Raw genomic sequence first — 13,801 nt, forward strand, 5'->3', positions numbered from 1 at the left:
TTTTTGTGTCTGACTTTAAATTTTCTTTTTTTTTTTTTTTTTTTGTCGGGACACAAGAACTGAGGTTTTGAGGTGCAGTTCCCCACTGCTCTGTGATATATTGTCTTCCTTCTGTGATGATGACAGATGAGACAATGGCTATATAAGGAGATGAATAGAGGTAAATTATGTGGCCACTGTAACCTGGTTTAGTCTACTATGTAAGGATAACTTAAAAACAAGCACCATGATACCTCAAAAGTCAATCTGAGAACCCAGGTAGCTACTAAGTGACTCAAAATTGGGTAGCATATACAAGGTGAGTGAACATGCTTGACCAACGGATGAGTCACATACCAGGCAAGACAGCAGGACAGAACAAGGTGTTGTCACACTACTCAGAACAATGTGCAATTTCAAATTTGTAAATTGTTTACTTCTGGAATTTTCCATTTCATATATTTAAAAAATTTATTTGTTTAGAGGCAAGGTCTCACTGAGTTGCTTGGTGCATTGCTTTTGCTGAGGCTAGCTTTGACTCGTGATCCTTCTGCCTCAGCTTTCTGAGCCCCTGGGATTATAGACATGTGCCATGGAGCCCAGCCCATTTCATATTTTTGAACCACGATTGACTACAGGTAATGGAAACCTCAGAAAGTGGAACTTTGAACAAGGGGTGACTGTTTAACTTTAAAAATATAAATAACATATGACCCAGGATCTGTGTTCCTAGATATTTACCCAAGAGACATAAATGTAAACCTATATCTATAGGAAGACATATATGTGAATATTTATTATTAACAGCAGCATGCATGATAGCCAAAAACTGAAACAAAGTCCCATCAACTGGGTGAATGGATGAATCAATCACATTGTATCTTTTCTATAGTAGAATATCACTCAGCGATACAAAGGACCAAACTACTGATACAAATGACTTGAATAAATCTCAAAAGCAAATGCAATTTGAAAGAAAGACATCAAAGAGAACATATTCATGGTTTCATTTATTTAAAATGGCCAAGGACTGGAAGGAGCAGACAGGATTGTCTGCAAAGTGAGTAGCAGAATTTTTCGGACAGGTTAAAATGTTCAAGTTCTTGATTGTAGTAGTGGTTACATAATTATACCTCTGTCAAACTCTAATTGTACACTTAAATTTGGTCAATTATATATATATATATATATATATATATATATCATGCCTCAATTATATATATATATATATATATATATATATATATATATATATATATATATATATATATATATCATGCCTCAATAAAACTGACCGAAAAGAAAACAATGATGGAGGAAAAGATAGAAAGAACCTGAGTCCTTGAGGTCACTCCTGACCTACTAATTGAACTACCCTGAAACCCATACTTTGCACATTTATCCCGGAGGTATTAAGTGTTCTGTGGTTTAAGCCACTAAGCATTCATAAGCCTTCATTGGTTTTTATGTTGCTTGCAGCCAAATTCTTTCTAACATTAAAATAAAGTTTCAGGTTTCATAAGTGCTAATGAATTTGAAAATGTTAATGAATTTGAACTAAATAAAAATGGGAACAGAAGGGCAGGTAAACCTATGTTGAGAATATTTTTTTAAGTGTTGGGATTTAATGCAGAATTTTATGATTCAGAGCATATTGCTGTGTGTATGTTTCAAGATGAAAACTGACAGAATATAGAAATACAAATTTTGGAACTAGTGAAAGAACATCTTCTGAATGAACATGACGAGAAACAAGAAAGAAAAGAGAATTTAGACATGAAAGCACCGAAGACTGAGTCATCAGAAAAAAAAAAAAAAAAGAGGGAAAACAAGGTTTTCACACAAAGCTATTTTGATAGATCGTACAGGCTGTGAATGATTCACCACAAACACACACACACACACACACACAAGGACTTTCTGGCTGTATGCCAACGTGTAGGTATGGTGTGTGGGTTCTGCTTTTCAAAGAACCAGGTGTTGTAAAATGCTTTCCCTGGTTCAAAGGAAGAAGAAAAACCTCACCATTTAGTGAGCATACTTTACAAGGCCAAGATCGTCTCAAATCAATTAAAGTGTTAAAGATGTTGCATAGACAAAACATTTAGAAAAATCCAGTCTTTGTTATTTAATGTGCAAAAAGGAGATCACTTCACTGGAAATGTTTTGCCTGCCAAAGAGCTAGTTTTTGTTTTAGAAAAACCAGGAGACCATTTGTACTCATAAACTCACAGTCCCTGGAAAGCTAAGCAGTTACTGAACAGAAATTTTGAAAAAATAATAGGATCCAGATCATTGATCCCAAGCCTATCATCTGTTCAGAGATCTATATTCTTTGCAATTTTTACATATGACTTCATTTCAAAGTATGAATGTCCAAAAAATATAATTCTTGCTTGTCCATAAATGAAGAATAAGGACACAAAAAATAATTTAGAATATAATCTGTCAGTACTTCATCATGCTTAATAAAATCTTTTTCAAGAACACTAACTTATAGAACTGCACTGCAAATTTGGATATAAATATGTATCAAATTATCTCTTAAGCAATTAGTTGAATTTGATGAAACCTAATTTTTACTAGCCAAAAGTGGTATGAGTTTTACTGTTATCCATTCCCCCAAAACAAGCATCATAAAAGGTCAATCATAAGACTATATATACACTTTACATACACTTTCTCCCCAACTTACATGCCTGCAATAATTTAGAAATGTGAGCTGGAAGAAGGTGATGAAGGAGAGCTGGCTGGATAATTTTTAAGCAGAAGCTCTATGTTCATGAGAATAAAGTTTATGATGTATTCATAAAAGGAGGGAAAAGAACAGTTTTCCCATACATCAGATAAGCCAAGCTTTCAGAGTTTTCTTTCATGTAATTGCAGCACCATCCTCTAAGGGACCTGAAAAGAATCTTCCATTCCCCAAATATTCCTAGCCATTCCCAATTACTATTTCAGATGTGCTCCTAAATAAGCTCACTTCTCCTTCATGCTGTGGACCTTTGGGTTGATATCTGCTGCTGAGACATAGACTCCCTGACCAATGAATAGGGAAGCTCCCAGTTAATGTGCTGTTTCTCCCACACAGCTCCATCCATGACACTTGAAGCTCGCAAGGCATCAAAATGGATCTGGGTCTCTGGAACCCGGAAAGCACTCAAACTAAGGTGTGGATCACACAGACGTAAGGCTTCTCTTGCCTTTTAGGGTCACACTTTATCTCAATACTTTACTCCTTTTTCTGCAGGGGTTAACAAATATTTTAGTATAATCAGTCCATTCAGGTTTTCTTCTAAAGCTCACCTCTTAGAAGGACCTAAGCATGCAGTGGGGAGTTAGGAGAAATATCAAGTGAAAGACACCACATTATATTTAGATAGTCATTACATTCAGATGTCTTTTGAACATCAAAAACTTACTGGAGCTGGTTATGATGGTACACATCTGTAATACCAGAAACTCAGGAGGATCACAAGTTCAAGGCCAGTTTCAGCAAGTTGTCAAGATTCTGTCTAAAAAAAAAAAAAAAAAAAAAAAATAGTCTGGAGATGTAACTCAATGGTAAAGCACCCCTAGGTTCAACGCCCAGTACAAAACAAAACAAAACAAAAAAACTTATTGTACAAACCTGGATGTCCTGACCTCTAATTTTCTCACTGGAGACTTATTATTATTTTCAGCAAATAGGCTTAGATGTCTCTGAATCTAGAAATCAGCAAAAATATAGATTCTAGTTGACACCTACAAAATTATATTTCTTTAAGATATGCCAATATTATAAGATACATGTTGTCATTAATATTTGAGAATATACCAAGGAGTAGATATAAGAAGGGGGTGCTCACAGAAAAGCAATTAAAAATTATCTTTGTTAGCATTTTAGCTGAATTTGTTGCCAGAGTTTTATTTCTCTTCCCATGGATATTTAGTTGTATGTTTTCCATAGTTGTACTCATATTGCATGCATATAATATCTTTTTTTCTGATTCTTTCAATTAGTTGTTCAGTGAGCACATATTTTTCCTTCTCCTGTAGTGCTACTCCTGCCCCCAATTAGTCACTGAGTCCTGATCCCTTAATATGCTTGTAGGAGGAAAACTAGGAGTGATCTTGGAGAGCCAGGGAATTTACATTGAAATAAAGGGAAACTAGCAGGGAGAGAAAATAATAAATCAAGAAGGCTGAAAAAGAAGCAGAAAAGACAGAAGTTCAATCAGGTTGGGTCTATGAGAGACTTTTAGGGCATAAGAAGAGAAGAATATGAGCTGCTCTGAGATAACTGAGACTGAAAGAGATAGAAAAAGAGCATTTTAAAGAGTTGACTGTACTTCCCCTTTTGGCAATATTCCAGGCAAGTGCAATGAGGATGCACATTGCTTTCAATTATCTTTGGCTGCAGGACAGTTGTTTCTTAGAATATGATCCTATTCTAAGTTTCTTTTCAAAATTAGGGTGCAAACTGGCCAGGATTATGCAGGTGACATTATAACTTTAAAAATGTTTTATTTTTACATAAATGGAATAATACTTCACTTATTTTTCCACAGCTTGATTTTTATCTAGGAACAGCATTTTGTCTCCCCCAGTCTGCATCAATCCCTAATTATTTTACCTTCTTCTTTCTACTTTTAACTATTTTCTAATTTTCCATAGTATACATGCATCATAATTTAACCATTTTCTTTTATAGGGACATTTAGTTACCTTCAATTTTATTACAAATTATCAAGGTAGAAGGGATTTTTATCTGTCTTATTTCATTACACCTTTAGCAATGGTTGAAGTTTCTGTGTTTAGGGCCTGCAAGTTAAACCAACAAAAGATAGGTAAACATGAAAAAAGTCTCTGTCTATTGATGTTATTTTTCTTTTTTTTTATGTGCATGAAGTCTTACAGAAAGTAAGTAAAAACTCAAAGAAGCAGTTAGGCTTGGGAGCTTATATATTTCATTTTAACAAAAGGTAGTGAATTGTGGAGAAGTGACCACACCAAAAAAGGGGCTTGGACTCCCAGGGCAATAACTTGTAGAAAATTGACCAAGAAATGTATGGTAGATAAAGGTTGTCAATAAGGGCCATTATACAAACAGAAGTCATCTTCATTGCCTGGTATTGGAAAAACACCTTTACAAGTAGAAATTTAAGTTGCCTTTACATGTGGAAACTTGCTCCCTGTTTTGAGGCAGAAAGGGGCAGGTCAGAGAGTTTTGCCTGCATCTGCTGCTTTTCAATTGCCTTTAGCTCAAATATGCCAAAATGGCATATTTTGAGGGTGTCGTATTCTAATTTCCTTCACTGGCATATAGTACGCAGTCAAATATATGCTTTTTAGCTGGGTGCAGTGGCTCATAACTATAATCACAACAACTCAGGAGACTGAGGCAGGGGGATCACAAATTTGAGACCAGCCTCAACAACTTAGCAAGACCCTCAGCAAACTAGTGAGGCCCTGTCTCAAAATAAAAGTGGCAAAGTGTCCCTGGGTTCAATCCTCAGTTAAAAGAGGGGGGAGGGGGGAGAGGGCGAAGGAAAGAGAGAGAGAGAGAGAGAGAGAGAGAGAGAGAGAGAGAGAGAGAGAGAGAGAGAGAGAGAGTTTGTTGAATGAATATTTGCTCCACTATTTTCAGTTTTATATTTTGCCAATCAGATGACAAATTAATATGCTGCTTTATTTTTATCTTCCTGGTTACTAACAAGGTTGAGCAACTTCTCGTTTGTTAGGCATTTGTACTTTGTAAAATGAGTTCTTTGTCCGCAGCTTTTCCCCATTTTTTCCTTCATTGTTTGATCTTTGACTGAAGACAGTTTCTTTACTGGCAAAAAGGAGGGGGACGTAGTTCAAGGGTATTGTAAGGTTTGAAACTAAGAAGGTGGTAAAACACCTAGCACAGTAGCTGCCCCCTCACATATGAATGTACTTCTGACACTGAGCAAGGTCTGGCTGCATGTCCCACACAGAAGTTGAGACTATGGCACTGTTTTTTGCAAAAGAAAAGTGTTTTATGGTGAGTGGAGCAGCCAGGGGATAGGAGCCATGCTCAAATTTGTCTCCCCAATCCACTCATGGCAAAGGAATTTAAACAGCTTGGGGTGGAGGAAATAGAGAGTTGATTGATTGTGGCCGGGGAGTTTCCAGTGTCTTCATTATTCTGGTCCACCTGCAACTGTTGATGGCACCCCTTACCTTTAACCCAGAGCCCTAAGACCCTGTTCTCCATTCCTTCAGGTTTCCCCATGGGAGATTTTGGATCTACCAGGTTTTCCAGGTCATTCTAGGTCAGGTCCTAGGGTTCTGTGCCTGCATTCTGGGAAAATCAGCTTGCATCATTAAACAAGGGACTCAGTGTCTTGATGGAATAATCTGGACACCATATGAAGGACCAGGTGGAAATTGTAGATAATTTGTAATGGTTTTTAGAAACAGGGAAATTTTAAGGCCAGATTTACTTAGGTGTTTCTTTGTTGTCGCTGTTGTTTTTTTTAATGCTGAGAATACTGTCCAGGAGGAAGATTTTGGCTTATACCTTTTAAAATGTTCATTCAAAAATGGGGAGTTTGGATTGTTTTCCATAAACAGCTTTTCTTTACATTTCCATTGTATATATGCAAATATTTATGAAACAAGTGTCAAAAACTACTTCTGTCCCCTCTCCCTCCATCTGACACCCATACTCACACACAGAATATAAATATATTCTAACAGGGTTTTTCAGTTTTTATTCTTAGGTCCTGAAGAACTTGGCCTCAGTTTGTCTGAGCTAAAGTTACAGAGGATCTAAGGGTTTAATATTAAAGAGTTTTGTTGTCTAGTGCAGAAGTCACAAACTGCCTGTAACCATTACATTTAAATTAGTGAAGAGAAATTTAAAAATTCAGCTCCTCAGTTTCATGAATCATGTTTCAAATACTCAGTAGCCACATCAAGCTACTAGTTACCCTACTGGACAGTGTAAATTATAGAATCTATTCATCTTTATAGAAAGTTCTCCTGGACATCACTACTATAGAGGATGGAAAACCACTGGAAATGTGAATAGGAATCTAACGCTAACTGATCATGTGTGACAGCCACACAGAATACAGGTGGTGGACATGTGAAAAGTTCACTCTTTACCCAATACCCTTTTATTTTTCAGTACAGGGATCAAATGCTGGCCCTCATGCAGGGTAGACAAGCACTTTAGCACTGAACTACACCCTCAATTCTTTTGATTATAGTAATTTTATAATACAGTTAATTTTTTGTATTGCCTTGATTTATTTAACATTTTCCCTCTCTATATAAATTTATATTAATTTTATTAGACAAGGGTGTGGAAAGTATGTGCCATCTTGATGCTGATTACATTGGGTTATCCTGGGATGTGGAATAGTAATGGTGAGAGTAGATTAATATTTTACTTTAGACTTCTGAAATGTTTCACTGAACAAAGAAAAATTCATCTATTATCTCTATAAATTGAAATTAGCTATAGACCCATTGTCTCCTTACCATGTTTTTTTTTTTTTTTTAAAGTTTTTAGGAGAAGAAAATTTAGTATAACCTAGTTTAAAATTTAAACTATGAATCATCTACAATAAGTATTTACATATTTATTCATGCAACTTTTTTTTCTTGTTCCATATTTTTTATTGGTGCATGATAGTTGTACATAATGGTGGGATTTCTTGTTGTATATGCACAGAATACAACAACATAATTTTGCTCATATCACTCCCTAGCACTTTCCTCCTTAGTAGATACTATTTATAGTAACTACTATAAAGAATAAAATATGCATATTCTTTTTACTTCAAAGTAAAGGGTTCAAAATAATCTTAATATTTGATATCAAATATATTTGATAATAATATAATAATATGTTAAAATAAATAAATAAACTCCATTTGTTTGGTGGAAAAGGAAATACCAAGTTCTGTATAGTCTATGTCTACATACTAACTCTATTAGGTGAGGGGGAAAAAAGTCAAGTAATTTGGACCACTTTGGGAAACAATTAAATAAAACTAATGATGTGTTGGTTTCAGACCTGGAAAGACTTTTCTACTTAGCTGTCTCAGGCACATACAAAAAAATTTATTCTTATTCAAGGACTTCAAGAGGATAGTTAAGAACTACTCATAAAGTCTTCTAATAGATAACAATCAATTATTAATGGAAGTTCTTCCTTCTAAGATCATTCTCCAATGATACAATCCAAAAGAATAAGTCTATTTTGAGGACAGTGCTTTTTACACAGTAATCTCATTTTATGCCCACATATTATCCACACCTTAGTGTTTCATATTGCCACACATTTGTGGTTGGGTTTCATCTCATGATACCTGAATTCCCTCATAAAGTGGAGGAATTCTAGTGCTCTTTCATACCTCATGGAGCCTTGCCTCGGCTCTCCATCCATGCTATGGAGAAGGTTACAATGATCCCACTCCCTAGAAGTGGAGTTAGCAATGCTGCATTCATTTGATAAGGGTGATGAACATTCAAATGCCAGTATGTTGGAGCAAATCAACAGTATGAAGTATTCGGGATGGTGCTGATTCATTGCACAAGGGCACGCAATCAACTATGAAATGCAAATGTTACTGGAGTTATGAAACCTTCCTCCGAAGCTATCTGCACAATCTATTACAGAATTATTTCATGCTGTATGGCTACTTTTGAGTTTTAATATGCATAATAACTTCCTGGAATGCAGTGCTTGCAGATAACAAAAATAAACTAATAAATATATAACAGACAAGACAGAGAAAAGGGACCATACTCTGGTGAGGAAACTATTGAAAGCTTAGGGATATAAGAGCAGCTTTTATTTCCCTGTTCCCACTGAAATTTCCAAATTCCAACTGAAATGCCCAATACAATATTTTTCAGGGAGAAGGAGGGGAAAAAATTCTACAGAATACTGGCCATATGCATGAAACTTTCAAACATTTTTCTAGAGTAGTGCAGACAGAATTATATTAAAGGGAGGCATGGAGTACCAAAGTCAAACATACTTTTTTTTTTTTTTAAGGAGAGCAATGTGCTCACAATAGAGTGGAGAAAATATCATTCCATGAATTTTGGAGGCATTAGAGCTAAAGGTAAAACCCAGCATTGCATCATCACATATACAAACACACATAGAACAAAATATTTGGATGAAAGCCTGAAAACTGCAACACCTCATGGGGTAATGAATTGGGACCATTGAAACTTGCTTCTCACACCAAGAGAGAAACAGCAAGTGTTGAAAATAGTGCCCAGTTGCTAAATAAATATTTAGAATGAATAAATGAAGATTTTAAAACCTAGTGTTAATCTTCCTTTAGCACTGCCTTGTGGAATGAAGAACAAAGATGGATGATGGTATTCATGCTCTGAGGCCAAGACAAACTGATGTATTGGAATAGAAGTTAAAATGAAATGGCCAGAAATCACCAGAGTAGCTACAAACAGTTACTCAGATCTGTTCTTTCATTCAGTAATTTCTTAAGGACTCTAAAGATGGAATATAACAAAAGACCCAGTGACCGCCTTTTTAAAACTTAAGCATTGTGGAGGGAACAGTTGTTAAATAATCACTGAGAAAAAGTACAGGATTCTATTTGAAGCTGTTATAAGAGGAACTAATTTCAACTGGCAGGCAGGATCACACAAAGGCTTTGGGGGAGTAGCATTCAAAATGACACCCAGAGAATTAAGAATTGTCAGGAGGCAGAAAGGGAAAGGAAGGACATTTTATGAAGGAAAGGACATATGCAAAAGTCCTAAGGTAGAAAGAAATTTGGTGTGTTTAATGCTGCAAAACGACAGTGGTGAAAGATGGGAGTAGCAGCTGACCTGGAAAGGTAAGCAGAAGTTTGTGTGCTTAAAGATGTCTGACTTGATCATGTGAAATGAGTAGCCACTCTTTCTTAAACAAGGAAGATACATGATACTATCTACATCTCAAGATTACTCCAGCTACTGAGTAAAGTGATTGTCAGTGAGAGGAGGCAATGGTTATCAAAATTTGTAAGCACTAGAATCCTCAGAAGTTAAGTGGGAGGTGACTAAACTATCTGCACTTACACTGTATTTATTTCATTTTCTTGTTCTGTAAAAATAATGATTCTATAAACCTTGAGGTTTGGGAAGACATCAGAGTTGCACTACTATATTGTGACTGTTCCTATTTACTACTTAATTTAGACAGGCTAGATTCCAGCAGGAAATTGTATCAAGATTGCAGAAACCATATCTATTTCGGTTTAGTCATAAAATGAGACTAGGAAAGTACTGACAATCCTTTGTGGATGACCAAACTGAGAAGTATTACCACCCTTTCAGAAGGGTCCTATAATTTAGACTACATTTCTTCTTTGAAAAATCAAGCCTGGTAGATCCAAAACCTCCCATGGGGAAACCTGAAGGAATGGAGAACAGGGTCTTAGGGCTCTGGGTTAAAGGTAAGGGGTGCCATCAACAGTTGCAGGTGGACCAGAATAATGAAGACACTGGAAACTCCCCAGCCACAATCAATCAACTCTCTATTTCCTCCACCCCAAGCTGTTTAAATTCCTTTGCCATGAGTGGATTGGGGAGACAAATTTGAGCATGGCTCCTATTTCCTGGCTGCTCAACCCACCATAAAGCACTCTCTGACTCTGACCTTGCTACTCCCTTATAAAGATACTCATGATTACATTGAGCCCATTCAGAAAATTCAGGATCATTTTCTCCTCTCAAGATCTTTAAGGTAATCACATTTGCAAAGTTGTTTTTGGAAGTAAGGTAACATATTCACAGGTTATGGGCATTAGAAAGTGGACATCTTTGAGGAGGGACATTATTCTAACTAGCACAAAGCATTTTAGAAAAAAGAAAAGAAAGAGATGAATAAGAGATTCTAAATTTTTAAACCAGTGATGAAAGTAACCTAATTTGTTACACAAAAAAAAACCCTCAAAATTAATTGTGTAAAAGATAAACTTAATTATTAAATTCAAAATGAAGGACCGATAATAAAATTTAAAGACATACATCCATACTTAACCATCAAAGTAGACAGGACTCAAAGATTCTTCTTTGTGATACTAAATAAAAGAAGGAAAGGAATGCCAACTCCAGGATTGTGAATAAAATGATGATACTTAAGAATTCTAAACACTGTTGCATTATCCTTATGCATGAAAGCAAAAATAGAGATATTCTCATATGTAAATGTCAGAACACATATGCTATAGACTGAATGTTTGTGTCCCCCCAGATTCATATTTTAAATCTTGACATCCAATGTGATGGTATTTGTGAAGCCAGTTCACTATACACTGGTTACCAGCTTATCTGAATCTGGTGAAACAGAATACCCACACACATAACAAGCCACATGAAGCAGATTTATTGCTTACGCATAGGCAGCAAAGGATGACAGACACCTGGGGTTCCTTGAGAGTGGGTTTCCCAAACTCAGAGAAGCTGGCCAGGGTGGTAGGAGTCTTGCCAGTGCATGTCTCACTTGCACAGCAGCTGAGGGACCCTAAAAAAGCAGCCCATCCTGGGGTCACAAGATGTGCTAGGCTAAAGCATTGAAAGACATTGCATTCTGAGCAAGGGGGAACTGGACCAGATCCTGGGCTGTTCTGGTCAGCCCCTTGTCACCTTAAGATGTTGAACTCCCAGTACTCTCTGAAGATATTCTTGAGAACTACAGGTGAAAAAGTTGGAAGAGCTAGGTCAGTCCAAGGTCATCCAGATGGGTCCTACGGTATTTGGAAATGGGGATTTGGGAAGGTAATCAGGTCATGTGGGTAGATCCCTTATTGATGGAATAAGTACTCTTATAAAAAGAGATCCCAGAGAGTTCCCTCTTCTTTTCTTCCATGAAAGACACGGAGAAAAGTAAGCCATCTATGAACTTGGAGGTGTAACTTCACCAGACACACTATCTGCCAGTTTCTTGATCTTGAATTTTTCAGTCTACAGAAATGAATAAATTTTAGAAACAAATTTGTTTTTCATAAAGCCTCACAGTCTTTGGCATTTTGTTACAGCAGCTTGAGCTGACTTAGACATACCCAGTAACATTCCTGAGGGGAGCAACTAAAAGCCTAGGAACAACAAATAAATATGAATCAAAAGTAAGAACAGAGTTTCCTTTGTTTGTTCATAACCACAACTCTTATAGGAGGAAATTTTAATTGCTGAACACCTTAAAAGGCAAATTGTTCTGTAAAATTGAGACCCAAATTGACTTTCCTTGACTTTTCTGATTGAAGAGAGGAAGCAAGACAGAAGAAGGAAGAAAGGTCAAGCAGAAGATAGTGTAAAGCAGAATGCTATGTTGGGAGAAGAGGCCATTGTAAGACATGTGTTGTGGGATGGACAAGGTAGTCATTAAAGAATGAAATGTTTACTGTTTAAGTTGTTTGGGTTGCTATACTTGAAACACCTCTTCTACCTGCCTTCCATTTTTTCAGTTTGTATGGGTATAAATTGAGGGGTGCATGTTCCACACGTGATCAGATATGACTCAAAGCAAAGAAGCAGTCATGAGATAGCCATGAGAACACAAGCCCCTGAAAGTCCTAAAAAATTACAGGCAGGGGTTTTGAGTCAGTTTTATGTGGACCTTGAGAGACCTGAAAGCACCTAGCTATTATTTGGATTGTAACTGAACTAGGGAAATTAGAGCTGGTGGATACTTGTAGAGAGCAAATGTTAATGATCTGAAATCTAAGTAATATTTAGAATTTTTTTTTCCTCTACCCTGCTGTAGGCAATCACTCTGAGGGAGGGGAGGAGGCTGACATTCACACTCTTGGTCTTATCTCCAAAAATTCATCACTTCCAATCTCTAACTCTCTTCTGATTTCCATGACATGATATTCTCCTGGTGTTCCTTCTTCCCACTAGTCATTCCTTCTGTTTCCTTTAATCTTTTCCTCCTTACTCTGTACTCACAGTGCAGACTGACCATGAAAGATGAAAGATATTTACCAATTCTGTGTGAAAAATGATTCCAAACTTAGTGACATAAAGCAACAGATGTTTTTAAATCACATATTCAGTGGGTCAGGAATTTGAAAAGGCACAGAGAAGGTGGGAAGATTTGCTCACTGGGGTTACCACTCAGTCTCAGCCCTGGAAATAACTGAAGGTTTGATCACTGATGTGTTCGGACTTAGACTGAGGACTGTGGCTTGTCTTTCTAACAGCATTTCAGTCTCAGGGTCCTGGCACTTCTTTGAGGGTAATTCAGGGCATCAAGCATGAGTGTTTCAAAGAGCAAGGCAGAAGGAATCTCATGGACCTTTCTAACCCAGTCTCAAAAGTCACATGCATCACTTTCACCCCATTACAAATTCCAAGCCCACCAAGGTTAAAGGAGAAGAGACATAGACTCAGTTCTAGATGGGAGTACTTCAAATATCATAACAGAGAAGAGCATGTGGGATAGGAGAGATTGTTGCTGCCATCTTTACAAAATACAATCTGCCACACAAGTTTTGACCAATCCTGTGAATTTTAAGTTAGTATATTTATTTTCCTACTTGACATTTCTACCGAGATCTCATATACATTTCAAGTAAAATCTGATCAAACAAGAAAATATAATTTTTCCCCATGCCAAATCTTAGGATGATGGCAAGATTGTAAGAGGGTAACTAAACTTGTTAGATCTGAAGAAATCAGCAGCAATATATATGTGCCTATTTACTCAATGGAGCAAATGAGTCAGTATCAAGCTGACTGAGCTAACAGAGGTCGCAGTCACCCTGAAATGTAGCATCAGGTCTCTCATAGGAGAGGTCTTTCAACTATTGCAGCATAAGAGCAGACAGGCATCATGCCT

This window comes from Sciurus vulgaris, assembly GCF_902686455.1.
Source record: "Sciurus vulgaris genome assembly, chromosome: 14".
Lineage (NCBI taxonomy): Eukaryota > Metazoa > Chordata > Mammalia > Rodentia > Sciuridae > Sciurus > Sciurus vulgaris.